This window comes from Anomaloglossus baeobatrachus, chromosome 3 (genome assembly GCF_048569485.1).
Source record: "Anomaloglossus baeobatrachus isolate aAnoBae1 chromosome 3, aAnoBae1.hap1, whole genome shotgun sequence".
NCBI classification, from domain to species: Eukaryota; Metazoa; Chordata; class Amphibia; order Anura; family Aromobatidae; genus Anomaloglossus; species Anomaloglossus baeobatrachus.
Window position 1 is genome coordinate 456,011,466 of NC_134355.1, and position 17,049 is coordinate 456,028,514.

At 44.7% G+C, this 17,049-nt stretch overlaps 1 pseudogene; it reads right to left on the bottom strand.

The window, feature by feature from the left end:
• LOC142297273 (putative cation-transporting ATPase 13A4) overlaps nt 1–17,049 on the bottom strand; it is a 332,303-nt pseudogene that overhangs the window by 244,843 nt on the left and 70,411 nt on the right.

Below are 17,049 nucleotides of genomic sequence, written 5' to 3' on the forward strand. Positions count from 1 at the left end.
GCCCACAATATAGTAAGTGATGTTATGAGCGATGACTGCAATAGCTCCTCGCACCATTACGAAGATTGAAAGTTGGGGGCTCAAAACAGGTAACAAGAGCTTCTAAAGGAGCTTGAATTCTGCATTGAAAGAATGCTGCAGCATGGTGGTTGGGAAAAATAAAAGTACATTAAAGGGGTTGACCAGGCTTGGACAACCCCTTCTCAATCTGTATTTTTTTTTTTTTTTATAATAATAAAACTTATTCTCAGCTTTAGTGCTGACACTGTTCCAGCGGTGTTGGCATTATGTTCCTGGGATCGGATACCAGTGTGATGTCACGCAATCAGTCCACACAATCAACGGGCACTTCACTTTCTGCGCCTTTGGACGCATCTCATACATCCAAAGGAAGAGAAAACGCTGCAGAGCTCACTCCCTCTGGATGCAAGCAATTTGTCTGAAGGTTGGGAGAATGAAGGGTTCACTGATTGTAAAGTGGTATTGTCACGAGTGTGTCACTTTCGGCTGAGACCTTTATGTTATCTGGAATAAGAAGGTCATGATGACTAGCAGATTATAGATTATATTTTTACATGAATACAGCAGATTTAACTTCATTTGGTGATGAAGGGGTTAAGAGTTCCTATTTGATTCTGCTGAGATTCCATTTAGCTCTAATCAGCTACTGCAGCTTATACCACTCTATTTCATTATTTAAACTTACTCCTGAGTCTCCCACATGCCAGTGATAGTTCTCCTATGCTGACCTCCCAGGAATAGTTATCCTTTGGAAGCTGTGGAAATCCATTTGTTATTTTACATCCAAGTGTTTGTACCTCTTTCTGTCTTGCCTTTTTGTTGTAGAAAGACTAATGTCTTTGTGCCCAGCTCACTAGCCGGGGGCAGATAAGCCCAGGGTCAGCCAGGACTTAGATATGTGATCACACACTAAGGGAAGGACCCATCAAGGGATGACAGGGAGTGCAGGGTTCAACCTCAGGTGAGTGTTTAGGGGGAAACGTATACCCCCATTGCCAGGACCCCCTTGTTCCTGTTTCCATTCACTTTACACTATCTGCTGGGCACCATCCCACCATGGCATGACAAGTATCCACTGTCAGTAATGACCACACTGGCTTCTGTGAGCGAGGCTGCAGCAGGAATACAAAATTGGTTCAACTTTGAAGTGTGTAGAGAGCATACAGAGAAAAATCATTCAGCACAACGTCTTCTGGTGTATTGGTTTACCATTAGCGGTGTAGATTACCATGCCTATCCTCCTAACACTAGGAAGTTTTTAAGTCACTATGCTACAATGTAAGTATATGTTACACTTAAAAAGCCATATTTGATCATTGAAAATGTTTATTGTACATTGTAAATTGATCATTGTAAATTAATCATTGTCATGTTCTGTACTTTAAATTATGAAAAAGAAAAACCTACACAAAGAGGCCAGTAAAATGAACGTTCATGTCACTGGAAATGGAATACTGGAAAGATTACGTGCTTTATACTATTCTGACAAAAGTGCATAGGATTAGAGATGAGTGAACCTTAGATAAGGTTCTGTTTGTGACCCTGACTTGAACCGAACCTCAATGGAAGTCACTAATTGGGCAGTTCGTGGCTCCATCCACATGCAGCCAGCCATCCGCGGGGGTGGACAGGGTTTTTCTAATTTTTTTTTGTATGTGCACACTAAATCTGATCACGCTGATTTTACCCCAAATGCGAGACGTTCAAACTTTGCACGTGGCTTGCACTGGGCTGAGCATCACTTATACACAAGCACAGCGCTACTTGCTTGAGTGGTTTGCACTCGTTACTCAAACTTCAAACCCAAACCTTGTTTTTTTGGAAGTCGGTTTCTGAATCTGAACCACGAACCTCAGATTCGCTCATCCCTACATAGGATCTATAAATTACAATACCATGGAAAATACTTACTCCAGTCAGTGAATAAACAGCCACAGTGTAAATAACTCCAATAAGAGAAAGCACAATTAGGCCAATGAGGACTTTCGTCACTTCTCTGTGAAGCTTAAAATTCATGGCTTTTGGATAAAGAATTGAGCGTATTAGATCTCCTTTTGCAGTGTTGAATCCTAGATTTAAAACAATGTAAAGGTATGTTAGAAATATACTGTATTTCAATAGCTGAATCTAAGTGAAATTATTACATATTCTATGTAGCTGATAAGTGCTTGTGAAGTAACATGGTGGATCATCGGATAATACTCATCTAAGCTGTGAATAATCAAGTTGACACACCCCAGGGCCTGTGGGATACTCTGTTCTGGGCATTGAATCACGAGGACTTGTCACGGATGTCTGGTGCCCGGTTCCGTGGCCCTGGTGGTCGCTTGAAAATGATAATGGAAAATAAAATAATTTAAAAAAAATGTCTTTCGTGACGACACTTGCGGTATGCGGCTATATGAGGGAGCCACCACTGCGTAGTCTCTCATGGCTGGGGCTGTTGGTATTCAGCAGCTTGGATGTTATGGCCTTCCGCAAGTAGAGTTAAGCCCCAGGGAAGAATGCTGATGGTTGTAGTATAGTGAAAGTTGGTTATGCAGAGGTGCGAGAAGAATTCAGATGACACAGGGACTGCGGTTCAACTTGTTCTTTACTCACTAGTTCTGTGGTACAGCCACCCGCCTGGTGCTGGTCTCTGCCAATGTGGATCTCAGGTGATCCTGTGTTCCTTTTATCCCGGTGCCTGTGTTATGACCTGGTGAGCTCTTCCTACATGCACCATTCTGTAATTGGTGGATTCCCATGGCCTGAAGGGTTTTGGGGTCCCCTCCTGGTCTCATAGTCCTGGCCCATATAGCAGGCAGCTTGAGCCTCTCAATGGGTTGAACATCTGTCCCAGTTCCCAGGTTCCCTCTTTGCTGTTGTGTCCCGGACTCTAAAGTCGGTGAGAAACCTTGATGATCCCCTCACCTGGCAGATTTAACAGGTGAGTCTAAAGCGTCCTTCTGAACAAGGGCTCTGCACCCCACCTGTGCTCGGTCCCGTGAGTACTGACACTGTACTCTCCCCGGCAACTGTACTCCTTTAGCCCACCGATGTCACTCTTTGTTTTTCTCACTGGACCTGAGTATCCTCACACCCTCCCTGACTCAACATCAACTCCTGACTGAATTTCAAATGTCCCTGTCAACTATCCAGACTCGCCCCTCCCAGGTTTCTGACTTGCGGGATTGGATAAGCCCTGACCAATAGGTGGCCATCCATCAGATCCGTCTCTAGCCTGTTACCCAGTCTGGAAAAAGGGCAAAGAAATGTGTGTGTTTTAAATGATGTTGTTTGGTGTTTACCGGAACTAGTCTCCCAGGAACCCTGGATAAGTACTGCACCTATAACTGGATACAGTACTATGTGGCACCTGATGCCTCAGGGGTGCCACAATCACACATGGCGGACATGTTGCAGAAATATCTGTGATTGAAAATCAGTCCCATACAGTATGAATCAGTCTCAGTCTGCTGCATATGTACATGTGCATGGTGTCATGATTCTGTTCAGCGGTGCTCTGCTCAACTGCAGAGCATTTGCTGCGCCTCATCATTTTCCCCAGTTCCCGGTCGAGTCCTGTGTGGTGTGGGAGGGGTCAGTTCTTGGAGCCTTGCTACGGGTGATTGCTCTGCTATATCTGGGAGCTGTTTCACCAGGAAAGTCGCCAGTGATAGTTCCCGTGAAGCAGTGGATGTCTCTGGTTCCTGTAAGTGTCTGACCTGATCTTGTCCCACTACTTTGTTCTGCTGTTCCCCTACAATCTCCTTACCTACTGACTTAATTCCCTGACTCCCTGACCATGGGCTCGACTCCTGACTTCGGCTCTGCTCACTTTCTTGTACTTACATGACCTCTCTGATTACTGACCCCGGCTCATCACCTGACTCGGACTCTGCTACCTCCTTTTGTCATTTACATTATCTCCAGGCTTTTGACCGCTGGCTTGTTTGACTCCCCCTCACTAGGTGTGTCTAGCAACACTTAATGTACAAAGAAGAAAAAACAAAAAGCCAGCACCAAATGTGCACTGCGGCACTAAACATTCCAAACTGTACTTATTTTAAAAATTTTGAGATTTTTGGCAAAAAATTGCAATTTCTTGAGCTGCTTCGCCACGTCACGGCAAATCTCATTTGAAGCAGTCCTACACTAAAATATTTTTATAAAATGTGCCATACGGCCTCACAGCCATGACTCAGTCATGGGTACGGGATTGAAATAGACCAGGTGAGTGCTGCTGGGAGCAGTTCTACTATTCATATGTGAGGCCGTATGGCACATTTTATAAAAATATTTTAGTGTAGGACTGCTTCAAATGAGATTTGCCGTAACGTGGCGAAGCAGCTCAAGAAATTGCAATTTTTTGCCAAAAATCTCAAAATTTTTAAAATAAGTACAGTTTGGAATGTTTAGTGCTGTAGTGCACATTTGGTGCTGCTTTTTGTTTTTTCTTCATTGAATTGGTCGGTGGTTGACCTCCACCTTGCTTTGCACCCCAATTTGGGATGTATTCCATCTGTCTAGATTTTGGCGGTTGGTGACTGTTCACATTAGGTCATCAGGCTTTGTCCACAGGCTATTTGCTTCATGCAGCATTTGCTTGGACCTGTCCCGCCCACAGCCATGACTCAGTCATGGGTACGGGATTGAAATAGACCAGGTGAGTGCTGCTGGGAGCAGTTCTACTATTCATATGTGAGGCCGTATGGCACATTTTATAAAAATATTTTAGTGTAGGACTGCTTCAAATGAGATTTGCCGTGACGTGGCGAAGCAGCTCAAGAAATTGCAATTTTTTGCCAAAAATCTCAAAATTTTTAAAATAAGTACAGTTTGGAATGTTTAGTGCTGTAGTGCACATTTGGTGCTGCTTTTTGTTTTTTCTTCATTGAATTGGTCGGTGGTTGACCTCCACCTTGCTTTGCACCCCAATTTGGGATGTATTCCATCTGTCTAGATTTTGGCGGTTGGTGACTGTTCACATTAGGTCATCAGGCTTTGTCCACAGGCTATTTGCTTCATGCAGCATTTGCTTGGACCTGTCCCGCCCACAGCCATGACTCAGTCATGGGTACGGGATTGAAATAGACCAGGTGAGTGCTGCTGGGAGCAGTTCTACTATTCATATGTGAGGCCGTATGGCACATTTTATAAAAATATTTTAGTGTAGGACTGCTTCAAATGAGATTTGCCGTGACGTGGCGAAGCAGCTCAAGAAATTGCAATTTTTTGCCAAAAATCTCAAAATTTTTAAAATAAGTACAGTTTGGAATGTTCAGTGCTGTAGTGCACATTTGGTGCTGCTTTTTGTTTTTTCTTCATTGAATTGGTCGGTGGTTGACCTCCACCTTGCTTTGCACCCCAATTTGGGATGTATTCCATCTGTCTAGATTTTGGCGGTTGGTGACTGTTCACATTAGGTCATCAGGCTTTGTCCACAGGCTATTTGCTTCATGCAACATTTGCTTGGACCTGTCCCGCCCACAGCCATGACTCAGTCATGGGTACGGGATTGAAATAGACCAGGTGAGTGCTGCTGGGAGCAGTTCTACTATTCATATGTGAGGCCGTATGGCACATTTTATAAAAATATTTTAGTGTAGGACTGCTTCAAATGAGATTTGCCGTGACGTGGCGAAGCAGCTCAAGAAATTGCAATTTTTTGCCAAAAATCTCAAAATTTTTAAAATAAGTACAGTTTGGAATGTTTAGTGCTGTAGTGCACATTTGGTGCTGCTTTTTGTTTTTTCTTCATTGAATTGGTCGGTGGTTGACCTCCACCTTGCTTTGCACCCCAATTTGGGATGTATTCCATCTGTCTAGATTTTGGCGGTTGGTGACTGTTCACATTAGGTCATCAGGCTTTGTCCACAGGCTATTTGCTTCATGCAGCATTTGCTTGGACCTGTCCCGCCCACAGCCATGACTCAGTCATGGGTACGGGATTGAAATAGACCAGGTGAGTGCTGCTGGGAGCAGTTCTACTATTCATATGTGAGGCCGTATGGCACATTTTATAAAAATATTTTAGTGTAGGACTGCTTCAAATGAGATTTGCCGTGACGTGGCGAAGCAGCTCAAGAAATTGCAATTTTTTGCCAAAAATCTCAAAATTTTTAAAATAAGTACAGTTTGGAATGTTTAGTGCTGTAGTGCACATTTGGTGCTACTTAATGTACAAACCTGGCAGATCCAGTCCACTAGTATGCCTGGCGACACCTAGTGGTTTCGTGTTTTATTTCTCCTGGGTTCTCCTTATCACACATGGATTGTACAAACCCCACTCCTACCTATACGTCTACGGTATATAATAATCTGAGACTCAATAAATTAATATTGCCTAGTTAATTGCTTTTAGGTTGTCCAGCTGGAACTTACCATAGTCAGCAGTGGAAAGATATACCTAAAATGATTGCTTTGTTAAATTAACAATTAAGGGGGCTTTACACGCTGCGATCTCGCTAGCGAGATCGCAAGCGATCGTACCCGACCCCGTCGGTTGTGCGACACGGGCAAATCGCTGCACGTGGCGCACAACCTTTCTTTACCCCAGTCACACGAACTTACCTGCCCTGCGACGTCGTTCTGGCCGGCGAACCGACTCCTTTTTAAGGGGGCGGTTCGTGCGGCGTCACAGCGACGTCACACGGCAGGCGTCCAATAGAAGCGGAGGGGCGGAGATGAGCGGGACGTAACATCCCGTCTACCTCCTTCCTTCCGCATTGCCGGTGGAGACAGGTAAGGAGATGTTCGTCGCTCCTGCGGTGTCACACACAGCGATGTACCCCATCTTTTTTGTCCATGAGAAGTGCATTGGTTTCCTGGTTATTAGGATACCGTTGCAATAAACAGTAACATTTTATAGCATTCTTCAAATGTCCATAAGGAATGATAACCTAAAGACCACAATTTCCATGTGAAGTAAAAAATGAATATACATGTAACAATACCAACTGCAAAAAATAGTTGTGATTAGGTTTCTTTTTCTTCACAACTTTTCTCTACTTTTTTAAATGATATGTTTAATACCTGTTCATAATTGTGTTATTAAATTAATCAGTAATATGCAAAAAGTTTCATCACTGTAGTAGAAAGCCTGAATGTTTCATTTCTGTGTACAATTTTGAACTCTCATTCTAATGCAGAAAGTTTGGTATTATAAATATCCTGCCTGCCCATGCAAAAGAATAAATCTACAATCTTGAATGAGGAAGTGTAAAAAAAGCAACAGATGGCTTCCTTCATTGGATGACACCTTGGAAAAGTATACAAGCTGGATTAACCAGTTACTGAGTCCCCATTATCTTAACAGAAATCTGTCAGTATTATCAACCTTCCTAAGCCATTACTGTAAATGTTGAATTTAATTTAAAATAAGCTCTGGAGGCAGATTTCTAGGTAGTTTTGTGTCTCACCCAAAGTTCTAAACATCTAATTTACATATTAGGGTAAAATGCAGATTTCTCAGAAATAAAACATCGAATCACAGTTATCAAGGTATCATTAAATTCAACTTTTTATGACCTACATGCCCTATAGTAGCTTGGAAGGGTTGATCCTACTGACAGATTCCCTTTAAGGGTCAGCGCACATGGCGAGTAATACGGAGCGAGTGGAATGCGATAAAAAAATTACAATCCACTCGGACCAATATTACTCTATGTGAGATGAAATCCAGCGCAGGAAAGAAGGCACTCTTCAATATAAATTTCCATATGGTTTATTCCATGTGCAGCACTTAGATTAGTCAGTTACATAGTTACATAGTTACATAGTTAAATAGTTACTTAGGTTGAAAAAAGACCTAGGTCCATCTAGTTCAATCTTCCTTCACCAGTTGTACATTTAGTCACTAAGTCATTTATAACCAACAATGTTTTGTGTACTGAGGAAATCATCCAGCCCTTTTTTAAAAGCTGTTATAGTATCTGCCATTACTACCTCTTGTGGTAGGGCATTCCACAGTCTGACCGCTCTAACTGTAAAGAACCCTTTCCTATTTAGGTGTCGGAATCGCTTTTCTTCCACTCGCAGTGAGTGCCCCCTGGTCCTTAGTATTGTTTTCGGAAGAAATAAGTTATGTGCCAGTCCTTTATATTGACCACACATGTATTTATACATATAAATGAGATCTCCTCTGAGACGTCTTTTTTCTAAGCTAAACATATCTAACTTTTTCAATCTGCCATCATATGGGAGGCCTTCCATTCCTTGTAATAGTCTAGTTGCCCGCCTTTGAACTGACTCTAACTTCTGAATGTCCTTTTTAAAATGTGGAGCCCAAAACTGGATCCCGTATTCCAGATGTGGCCTTACAAGTGATTTATAGATGGGTAACAATACGTTGGGATCACGGGATCTAATCTCTCTTTTTATACACCCTAGAATCTTGTTTGCTTTAGCAGCTGCTGCCTGACATTGAGTGCTGCTGCTCAGCTTATTTGTAATGAGAATACCCAAGTCCTTCTCCTGTTCTGTAGTCCCGAGTTTACTTCCATTTAATGTATACGCAGCTATAGGATTACTCCGTCCTAGGTGCATTACTTTACATTTATCAACATTAAATCTCATTTGCCAAGTATCTGCCCATTCTGACATCTTATCCAGATCTTTTTGTAATATTGTACTATCCAGGTCAGTTTTTAATATCCTACATAGTTTGGTGTCATCGGCAAAGACTGACACTGTACTATCAATCCCATCCACAAGGTCATTAATATAGAGAGTAAAAAGAATTGGTCCTAGCACAGATCCCTGCGGCACCCCACTGCTGACTATAGCCCATTTAGAGAATGTAGCATTTATGACTACTCTTTGTTTCCTATCTTTTAGCCAATTCCTTACCCAGTTGCATATTGTGTCCCCTAGTCCTTGCTTCTGGAGCTTTAGTATAAGGCTATTATGTGGTACAGTATCAAATGCCTTTGCAAAGTCCAAATAAATCACATCAGCTGCATTACCAATATCCAGGTTTGCACTTACCCCCTCATAGAACCCCAACAGGTTGGTTAGACACGACTTATCTTTCATGAATCCATGCTGTTTGTCAGTTATCATATTATTTTCTGCAATATATTTTTGCATGTCATCCCTTAAAATGCCCTCAAAAACTTTGCATACTACTGATGTCAGGCTTACTGGACGGTAGTTGCCTGGATCTACCCTCTTACCTTTCTTAAATATCGGTACCACATCAGCAATCCTCCAATCCTGAGGCACCAACCCTGTTACAAGTGAGTCTAAAAAGATGAGATACAGCGGTCTGTCGATTACGGAGCTCAATTACCTCAATATTCGTGGATGAATGCCATCTGGCCCTGGGGATTTGTCAATGTTTAATTTACTCAGACGTAGGCGTACTTCATCTTGTGTTAAATTAATTATATCGGGTGGTGGACTTTGATTTTTCACTTGTTGAATGATCCCTGGTACAGTCAGTTCCTTGGTGAATACAGATGAGAAATGCCTATTTCCTTATGCCTAAATGCCTAATGCCTTAGTTACATGACTAAGACTGTGTAATACGGTCGAAACACATCGCTAGTCATTTTTCCCCTGCCCAGGGGCTGTCTGTACCTACCTTCATACGTGTGGATATGGAATAAACCATATGGAAATTTATATTGAAGAGTGCCTTCTTTCCTGCGCTGGATTTCATCTCACATGCTTGCAGCTGCCCGGCCGATTGTCCGTGCTGCAGAGAGAGGGCCTGGAGACTTGGAGTGGGTGAGCTGAATTCCTTTGTCAATATTACTCTATGGGCTCGCTCCCATGAACGATTATATTCTCAGCCCTAATTGGACCCAGAAAACAGTCGCAGCATGCTGGCGATCCTGTTTCACTCTCACCCATTCAAGTCTATGGTGCGAGAGAAACATCGCACTGCACTTGCAGTACACCGGGTAACGTGGTAGCAGTGTGAGAATCCCATCAGCCAACAACGGAGGAGATATGGAGATAAATCTCTCCCTCCCCTCCTCAGCACAACCCTCCCTTCTGCAGCTGTTGTCTGATCGCAGGATCGGACCACAGTCACATGACACTTACATGACACTCGGCTCCTGCTATGCTGCAAGCATGAGCCGAGTGTCATGCGAGGATCGCACTAATCCCCGAGTGGCCTCAGCCAAAAGGGTGCTTTAAACGCTGCAACATTGCTAGCGATGGCTAGCAATGTTGCGAGCGATAGAACCTGCCCCTGTTGCTCGTGCGACATTTGGTGATCGCTGCCGTAGTGAACACTATCACTACGGCAACGTCACACGCACATACCAATTCAGCGATGTCGCTGTGACCGCCGAACAATCCCTTCTTCAAGGGAGAGGTGCGTTTTGCGTCACAGCGACGTCACAAAACGGGTGCCCAATAGAAGCTGAGGGGCGGAGATGAGCGTCTGAAACATGCCGCCCACTTCCTTCCTTCCTCATTGCCGGTAGACACAGGTAAGGAGATGTTTGTCGTTCCTGTAGTGTCACACACAGCGATGTGTGATGCTGCAGGAACGACGAACAACCAGCAGCATGCACCACCAACGATATTTGGAAAAGGAGCGACGTGTCAACAATCAACGATTTTTGCCATTTTGGCGATCGTTGATCGTCGCTCCTTTTAGTCACACGCTGCGATGTCGCAAACGACGCCAGATGTGCTTCACAACCACTGTGACCCCGACGATATATCGTTAGCGAGGACGCAGCGTGAAAATGGCCCTTTAGAGTTCACATAGATGAGCATGTAATTAGTTCTTCTGCTATTCATGTGCGACATGGACCAGGCACCGATAGCACAGAGACCACTTACAGCCAGTGTTCCAGTACACATGGTCGATACATATTTTACAGTGTATGAAAATGTAATCAGAGCATGCATTACTCTGCTCTGCTCTATTGGACCAGAATAATGCAGGCAATGTAAAGGCGGCATTGGCAATTGTGTGCAGTCTGCAGAGCTCATTAATCTGCGCTGGAAGCCGGTCATGTATGCAATTTGCTGACAGAACTGGTTTGTAGTTCAATATGTCCATTTGAACCTGGCACGCATGGAGTGTCTTGTGCAGACCCCAGTCATCTAACCTGTTTGTAAAACCAGAGCTTTAACAGCGCCCTCGGGAGGCAGTTTTGTCTTTATAACTTCTGTTCCACAATACAGTATGTGTGCTCGAGAATTTTCTCCACTGTGCAGTTTCCATGGAATTCCATTATCAACATTTGGTAAAGGAACTTTTGTCACAGGAACACTTTCTCCTTAAAATAAAGATCAAATTTAAGAATACAACGAGAAGGAGGCAATATTTTGTAAATAAAACATTTCTAGTACAATCCTCTTTGTATTTATTTTCTGATATTCTCCCCAGGTGGAGCTGGGCCCCAGGGCAGCAGTACATAGTCTCTGATGGAGGAATGTTTGTGTAACGCGAGGCTGGCGGCGCAGACAATGATTCCAGGACACAGCGGAATGCACTCATTAACTGTTTACTCACAGTTGGCAGTTCCAGGTTATCACGGCCGGCCGGTCAAACACCGCCCTTGGAATGCTGAGTCCTGCGGTGACAGGATCCAGCCAATCCCCAGGTAATTCAGAGGCACATAACCGGTGTCCCTTTCTGTATCCCTTTTCTGGTCATCTTGCTACGCTGTCATCGCCCTCCTGCCCTGCACCTCCACAGTGTGTCCTGAGCCGGTGTCCGCAGGCCTTGCTTGGGAGGCTTCTCTGCCCTGTCCCCCTAGCCCGATGTGGTCACCTTTTCAGTGGATTCGCGTGTGGTTGCGGCCTCGGCACAAAAAGATACCTCAGCCTCCGGTTTGCTTGCTGTCCTGGTTATTCTCCACTAGGTCTGGGGGCCGGTTCCCCCTTGCAGCCTAGTCCTTCCACACCGGTGCGTCGGATGTGGATGCGAGCCCCACGGGTGGATCTTTTCCTGCCCGTGACTCTGGGACCCATTCTTCCTCTCTTCTGATCTCTCTTCTTGTCCTAGGATGAGTTCCACCCACTCAGTCCTCAGGACCTCTCTCCTCCGTGTCCTCCTTCGTACTCTCTCTCTCAACTCTTCGTTCCACCCACTAACTAAGCCCCACCTTCAGACTGGCTCCGGTGCTCTCCCCTAAGAGCAGTCTTGCCCTAACCCTAGCCTGAAGTGGTGTGTCTATGCTATGAGTGTGTGGACAACGGCCTGTGCCCCCTCCTTACCAAGGAATGGGGTACCACACATCTGGATGAGGTGCAGTACCTCTGTGATGACTGGACCCTCAGGGGTGCCACATATCTATGATTCTGAACACAGGCAACTAAGCAACCCACTAAAAAACTGTCACTATATGGGTGGACATAACCATGGATACCTAAGCTGCTTTGCCCTGCACATAGGTAAGAGACATGGCTGTATCATGAGAACTATACTACATTTCTAATTGGAGGTATTTGCTATTATTATTATTATTATTATCATTGTTACTTCACCTACTACACATTGGGATAGGATCTTGGAGACTGAAATAATCCTTTAAGGATGGTATTAACTTTTAGGATTGCTACTTTAAATAAGTGGAGCTAGAGTTCAAGTTATTTTCATCTGAGGAGGGAATTTGTATATTTAATTTCCCAAAGGAGCATTGGGTAGCTTATAAGCCTCCTTACACTGACATGTTAGGTATGTAACTCTCCACAAGGTGAAGCATTATCTCTTAAACCTCACCTCTCAGTAATGAAATTGCAACACCAAAAAAGACAGGCCAGCCCATAAAGTTATGTAAATTAAGATAGAAGATACTAAGATCTGCACATGATCAAATTTTCATGCAACTAGCCCCACTGTGTGGCTTGTTGTAGATAATAAAAGCCATACTGAAAACAGTTTTTTAGCCACATGAATCCTCAAAAATGTAATTGTCTCATGGGATAATTGTGTGATGCCTTCTGTTCACTGATGTGCAATTGTGACGCCCCTGACCTCATCAGGGTGTCACAGGGAACTGCACTCTTTTTTCTTATAGTGCAGAACTCATCCCCCATGGTTCTGGGATCCTAACTCTGTTATTGGTCCCATCAGCACTCAAATCCTAGCCACACCTCACACCACACCCTGTCAGGCACACCAGTGGGTGGTCTAGCTGGAAAAGGGCCAACCGTCTAGGGGTCAGGCAGACTGGTGGGAGGGATTTAGTCAGTTTAGAGTAGCCCTCAGAGAGTGAGGAGCTGAGGGAGTTGTAGCTCCCTGAGAGACTTTGGTTAAGTCGCAGACGGTGGTCTGCGACCAGAGGAGTCGGAGACCTAGGCACAGGGTATTGGAAAAGGGTGCCCAGACCTAGTTTTGGAGAACGGTCGACACCGGAAGTCCAGTAACTGGACCGGTACCGAGCACGGCAGGGTACAGAACCCTAGATCAGGGAATAGCTTCACGCAACCTGGTAATTCACCTGTGGAGGATAGTCTCTTTATGAACTTTACCCAAGAGCTCAGAGATCGAAGGCACCAACACAACGAGGGGGATAGGGCTTTCCAGCTTATGCAGTCTACAGAAATCTCAAGTGTCAGCCATCGAGAGCACAGCTCCCCTATTTAACTATAGGGAGCGGGACCCCGACAGCTTTAGGCCGAGGGGTCACTCAGAAACATCTATCTACATGTGCATGGAGGCAGGCTCGATTCCATCAGACAATGCCCCGCTCCATCTCCCCCGGGTACTCCCATCAGCAGCGGCGGTACTCCCCCTACCGTGAACCACGGGTGGTGTCACAAACTCTCCCTTGTAAATATCCCCCCTTTTGCACTTCAAAGTGGCCGCAAGCCCCCGGATCTGGAGACCCTCGAGCCACAGCAACCCCTGATCCGAGCAGCTCAACTGCTGCAGGGGCGGTACACAATTAATTAAATTTGTCACAAAATGAGAAGGACAGAATCCTTGAATGGAGGGACCTTGGTTTATTACTTTGGCAGATTACAACACATGTGGGTTGTGATGTCACCACAGATTAATTTTGTGTTTCCAGTGGTTGGAAGAACAACAATAAACTGAAATGGTAGCAGGAGGTGAACAGAGGCAAAACATGCATGGACAATCATCAGATTAGAAGACTGGTGCATAGTGATCTGTACTGCAAATGGAATTGGACAGCACATATGTACAAAGCCTAAGGCACAAGCATTGAAAAGCTGGGTGAGCTAGGTGTTCAGCTACAGGTACTCCATTAACTTCACACTACCGCTCGCAAAGGCTACCAAGGTGCCAAACTAGATGCCAAAAGAGGTCTATCCTCTTCAATAGTGAGTCTTACTTTTTTCTTGAATGCACTGATAGCCGGAGATTAGTCTGCAAACATGGTACCTTCCTATCACTGTGACTATGGTGTGGAGTGGCATAATGTTTGGTAACCAGACCCCTATAATCTGGTACACACAGCTAGGTGTTACATTATTTTGTTGTGGAACAAGTTTTACGGTTATTTATTTAAAGTGTCGCAAGAGTTGTTTTTCAACACGTACAAGTACTCCTCTGTGGTATTGTTGCTAAAAACTCTGCTGACCTTCTACCTGAGTCATCTAATGATAAGTAGTTCATGCTTTTCCCCATGTGTCCTCCTAGTGTCTTCTTTAGTTGTTTAGTGTGGTTGACGAAGAGCTCATCCCATCCATTCCCTATTTAGGTCCCAAAATTAGGGTTACCTATGGTCAGGTATCCGGCTCAGTGCATAGGTGCGGAACCTATCTAGGGTGGTGAGGGATCCTAGGGACCAACAGTAGGTTTGGTCAGGAGTCACTATCTTTCCTTTCCCTAGACACAGGGTTTTCCTTTTGCTGTGCGCTTGGTACTTCCCCATACCTAACGTGGCAGTATGCAGTCACTGTATGTGACTGCAGAATTATGAACACTCCCAGTGTACACAAAGAGTGCTGTGAAGATTTGCCACTTTCTGAGTTGAGAACTACGGTCACGAGACTGCAATTGTGCGATATGCTTGTGCCCAGCCATAACCCTACTGGTAGGTGCAGCATCACGCAATACAAGTGCGTGGAGTGTGTGCTTCTGACTAGTAGGTATAGCCATCTAGCGGGCGTATCCTTACTCAATACTAGAGTTGAGCGCGGTTCGTGGTTCGTGGTTCTCCAGTTCTAGGCTCGAGTGATTTTGGGGCATGTTCTAGATCGAACTAGAACTCGAGCTTTTTGCAAAAGCTCGATAGTTCTAGAAACGTTCGAGAACGGTTCTAGCAGCAAAAAACCAGCTAAATCCTAGTTTGGTTTCTGCTGTAATAGTGTAAGTCACTCTGTGAATCACACTATTATGACATTTCAGTGTATAGTGTGCGTGAACAGCGCCTTCAGATCACTGCTGTTTCTATAATGGCGATCGCCATTTTTTTTTTTTTTTTTCTTGTCTTCCTTCCCTACGCGCGCGCGTCTTGTGGGGCGGGCCAGCATGTCAGCCAATCCCAGACACACACACAGCTAAGTGGACTTTTAGCCAGAGAAGCAACGGCATGTGTGATAGGATGTCCATGTCACATGTCCCTGCATTATAAAACCGGACATTTTCCTCCAGGACGCCATTATCTGCCTTCTGCGTCTTTGGTGTCAGACATCACTGTCGCAGCTCCGTCCTCCTGAGTCCTATCGCCGATACAGCTGTATGCGCTCCATACACAGCGCTGGACAGCTTAGGGAGAGCACTTTCTAGCAGTCCTTTTAAGGGCTCAAACCGGCAGGGTCAGAGAGCCATAGGTGACAGGTCCTGAAAACAGCAACAGCGTCTGTGTAGCCAAGGTCAGGGATTTCCTCCCTGCATTTCACCATTAGGAGGGAATAGAAAGGCAGGCTTCCATTCCTCTACCCAGAGCCCCACAATCCTGCCACTGTACCCTCTTGTCCTCTGCACACTCCAACTCATTATAACTAAGCCATTATACTAGCAAACACACAGTGTACCTAGTGGCATCCTATACGTGGCTATTGGACTTTGCTATAGTCCCACTAGTGCAAAGACATTTGCAGAGCGCGTCTGCCTGCATTGCACACTCCAACTCATTATAACTAAGCCATTATACTAGCAAACACTCAGTGTACCTAGTGGCATCCTATACGTGGCTATTGGACTTTGCTATAGTCCCACTAGTGCAAAGACATTTGCAGAGCGCGTCTGCCTGCATTGCACACTCCAACTCATTATAACTAAGCCATTATACTAGCAAACACTCAGTGTACCTAGTGCCATCCTATACGTGGCTATTGGACTTTGCTATAGTCCCACTAGTGCAAAGACATTTGCAGAGCGCGTCTGCCTGCATTGCACACTCCAACTCATTATAACTAAGCCATTATACTAGCAAACACTCAGTGTACCTAGTGGCATCCTATACGTGGCTATTGGACTTTGCTATAGTCACACTAGTGCAAAGACATTTGCAGAGCGCGTCTGCCTGCATTGCACACTCCAACTCATTATAACTAAGCCATTATACTAGCAAACACTCAGTGTACCTAGTGGCATCCTATATGTGGCTATTGGACTTTGCTATAGTCCCACTAGTGCAAAGACATTTGCAGAGCGCGTCTGCCTGCATTGCACACTCCAACTCATTATAACTAAGCCATTATACTAGCAAACACTCAGTGTACCTAGTGGCATCCTATACGTGGCTATTGGACTTTGCTATAGTCCCACTAGTGCAAAGACATTTGCAGAGCGCGTCTGCCTGCATTGCACACTCCAAATCATTATAACTAAGCCATTATACTAGCAAACACTCAGTGTAACTAGTGGCATCCTATACGTGGCTATTGGACTTTGCTATAGTCACACTAGTGCAAAGACATTTGCAGAGCGCGTCTGCCTGCATTGCACACTCCAACTCATTATAACTAAGCCATTATACTAGCAAACACTCAGTGTACCTAGTGGCATCCTATACGTGGCTATTGGACTTTGCTATAGTCCCACTAGTGCAAAGACATTTGCAGAGCGCGTCTGCCTGCATTGCACACTCCAACTCATTATAACTAAGCCATTATATTAGCAAACACTCAGTGTACCTAGTGGCATCCTATACG